Raw genomic sequence first — 3,974 nt, 5'->3', positions numbered from 1 at the left:
CGGCTCCCGTCCCATTGACTGCAGTGTACGGCGTCTGTGTGGGAACTGCGCATGCGCCGCTCCCACACAGTCCTATTCGAAATTGGCGCCGTCCGGCGCCATTTTCCTGTGGACCGGAAGTCGCGGCCGGACAGTAATATTACTACTTCCGGTCGCGGCTTCCGGATTTGGGCACTTGCACCAGCGGCAGCAAACAGAGCGGACGGGCCGGAGGGAGCCGCGGCGGCAGGAGCAGGTAAGAGATCTCAATGTATGTTCGTGTTTGTGTGTGTTTACTACTGTATGTTAACCTACTACACTGTGGGTTAGCTCAAAAAATGGCGACACACAGTGTAGGAGGTTACACCGTTCAAACCCCTCGTTTATCCCGGCACTAGCCAGGATAAAGGAGGGGGGAATGCTGAGAGCTCACTAGAGCGAGGGCTTTTAACCCAATGTTGCAATGCTGCAACTTTGGGAACAGCTCCATCTAGTGGCCAAAAATGGGTAGTATTATAAATTAGAAATAATTTATAATATTTCCAGACTCGTGCAAAAAAAATAAAAAAAATTTGAACAATGTTTAATCACCCACACACTAAATGTTTAATTTTTTTTTAAAAAACATGTTTTTCTGGCAACACATTCCCTTTAACTTCCAGTTTGCCAGCAATGGAAGCCTCCTATGCCCCGCTCGGCAGCGGGGCCTAAAAGGCTTCCTGTACCATCGTCAAGATGGCGCCGGCTCAGCTTCTGGCTCAGAAGCTGCGCCGGCGTCATCAGCAGTGGGTGTCCGCTGTATGTTACAGCAGACAACCCTCTGTAATGGCAGTAACCGGAGCTAGCCACCGTGACCAGCGCTCCTTTCATTTTTATTTAGCTGCGCAGACGCCGGAAGTCAGAGGTTAGTCATGGAGAACTTCGGGGGACTTTCGGTCCCCCGTTCTCCCTATCAATGCCAGCGATCACACATGTATCCCCTATCCTGTGGATAGGGGATACATGTCTTTTGTAGGACACACTGTAGGTCGTTTTTTTTTGTGGGGTTGGGGCTGCATGGCGTTACCTACCGGGGGGGCTGTATGGCATTACCTACAGGGGGTATACGCCATACAGCCCCATGTAGATAACTCCATACAGCCCCCTCTGTAGATAACTCCATACAGCCCCCTCTGTAGATAACTCCATACAGCCCCCTCTGTAGATAACGCCATACAGCGCCCTGTAGAGAACGCCATACAGCCCCCTCTGTAGATAACGCCATACAGCCCCCCTGTAGATAACGCCATACAGCCCCCACTGTAGAGAACTCCATACAGCCCCCTCTGTAGATAACTCCATACAGCCCCCCTGTAGATAACGCCATACAGCCCCCACTGTAGAGAACTCCATACAGCCCCCACTGTAGAGAACTCCATACAGCCCCCTCTGTAGATAACTCCATACAGCCCCCTCTGTAGATAACTGCATACAGCCCCCTCTGTAGATAACGCCATACAGCCCCCCTTTAGATAACGCCATACAGCCCCCACTGTAGAGAACTCCATACAGCCCCCACTGTAGAGAACTCCATACAGCCCCCTCTGTAGATAACTCCATACAGCCCCCACTGTAGAGAACGGCATACAGCCCTCACTGTAGAGAACGCCATACAGAGTCCCCGCTGTAGATAACAGTGCCAGTGGCGTAGCTATAGGGGTCGCAGTTGCGACCGGGCCCCTAAGCCTGAGGGGCCCACGGGCCCCCCTCGCCACACATAACGACAAATACAGACATGGAATACGGCAGCCACAGTCCCATAGGGACTGCGAACGGCTCCCGTCCCATTGACTGCAGTGTACGGCGTCTGTGTGGGAACTGCGCATGCGCCGCTCCCACACAGTCCTATTCGAAATTGGCGCCGTCCGGCGCCATTTTCCTGTGGACCGGAAGTCGCGGCCGGACAGTAATATTACTACTTCCGGTCGCGGCTTCCGGATTTGGGCACTTGCACCAGCGGCAGCAAACAGAGCGGACGGGCCGGAGGGAGCCGCGGCGGCAGGAGCAGGTAAGAGATCTCAATGTATGTTCGTGTTTGTGTGTGTTTACTACTGTATGTTAACCTACTACACTGTGGGTTAGCTCAAAAAATGGCGACACACAGTGTAGGAGGTTACACCGTTCAAACCCCTCGTTTATCCCGGCACTAGCCAGGATAAAGGAGGGGGGAATGCTGAGAGCTCACTAGAGCGAGGGCTTTTAACCCAATGTTGCAATGCTGCAACTTTGGGAACAGCTCCATCTAGTGGCCAAAAATGGGTAGTATTATAAATTAGAAATAATTTATAATATTTCCAGACTCGTGCAAAAAAAATAAAAAAAATTTGAACAATGTTTAATCACCCACACACTAAATGTTTAATTTTTTTAAAAAAAACATGTTTTTCTGGCAACACATTCCCTTTAACTTCCAGTTTGCCAGCAATGGAAGCCTCCTATGCCCCGCTCGACAGCGGGGCCTAAAAGGCTTCCTGTACCATCGTCAAGATGGCGCCGGCTCAGCTTCTGGCTCAGAAGCTGCGCCGGCATCATCAGCAGTGGGTGTCCGCTGTATGTTACAGCAGACAACCCTCTGTAATGGCAGTAACCGGAGCTAGCCACCGTGACCAGCGCTCCTTTCATTTTTATTTAGCTGCGCAGACGCCGGAAGTCAGAGGTTAGTCATGGAGAACTTCGGGGGACTTTCGGTCCCCCGTTCTCCCTATCAATGCCAGCGATCACACATGTATCCCCTATCCTGTGGATAGGGGATACATGTCTTTTGTAGGACACACTGTAGGTCGTTTTTTTTTGTGGGTTTGGGGCTGCATGGCGTTACCTACCGGGGGGGCTGTATGGCATTACCTACAGGGGGTATACGCCATACAGCCCCATGTAGATAACTCCATACAGCCCCCTCTGTAGATAACTCCATACAGCCCCCTCTGTAGATAACTCCATACAGCCCCCTCTGTAGATAACGCCATACAGCCCCCTGTAGAGAACGCCATACAGCCCCCTCTGTAGATAACGCCATACAGCCCCCCTGTAGATAACGCCATACAGCCCCCACTGTAGAGAACTCCATACAGCCCCCTCTGTAGATAACTCCATACAGCCCCCCTGTAGATAACGCCATACAGCCCCCACTGTAGAGAACTCCATACAGCCCCCACTGTAGAGAACTCCATACAGCCCCCACTGTAGAGAACTCCATACAGCCCCCTCTGTAGATAACTCCATACAGCCCCCTCTGTAGATAACTGCATACAGCCCCCTCTGTAGATAACGCCATACAGCCCCCCTGTAGATAACGCCATACAGCCCCCACTGTAGAGAACTCCATACAGCCCCCACTGTAGAGAACTCCATACAGCCCCCTCTGTAGATAACTCCATACAGCCCCCACTGTAGAGAACGCCATACAGCCCTCACTGTAGAGAACGCCATACAGAGTCCCCGCTGTAGATAACAGTGCCAGTGGCGTAGCTATAGGGGTCGCAGTTGCGACCGGGCCCATAAGCCTGAGGGGCCCACGGGCCCCCCTCGCCACACTTAGAGTGTCCGTATCATTGCTTCTTAGATAAAATCGATCTTTACACAGCGCAGGTGCAGCAGCGTGTGTAATCCCCCTCCCTTCTTGTGCTCTGAGGCACTGGATTGGAGGAGACGGGAGGAGGAGTCTAGATACACACACTGCCGCACGCTGTGTAAGGAGAAGCTCATGTCTTATCACAGCTCGTTTCCCCCACATCCATGTGAGTTCTGGACAGGCGTTACTCATACAGTTACATGGTCTTTCTTTAGTGGCTTTCCCTATACTGTTTGATCTTTGCTGTCTCTCTCTGTTCTTTCTATCCTGCAAATAGAGGACAGAACGGGAGGATTCAGCAGTGAGAGCAGCGCAGACAGGACACTGATAACAGGTTACTGAGGGTCATAATTCATTACAGGACAGCTCAGCCTCCAGTTATCGG

The sequence above is a fragment of the Rhinoderma darwinii genome, assembly GCF_050947455.1.
Source record: "Rhinoderma darwinii isolate aRhiDar2 chromosome 12 unlocalized genomic scaffold, aRhiDar2.hap1 SUPER_12_unloc_19, whole genome shotgun sequence".
NCBI classification, from domain to species: domain Eukaryota; kingdom Metazoa; phylum Chordata; class Amphibia; order Anura; family Rhinodermatidae; genus Rhinoderma; species Rhinoderma darwinii.
The sequence above is the reverse complement of the archived record's forward strand: the minus strand, read 5'-3'. Positions refer to the sequence as shown.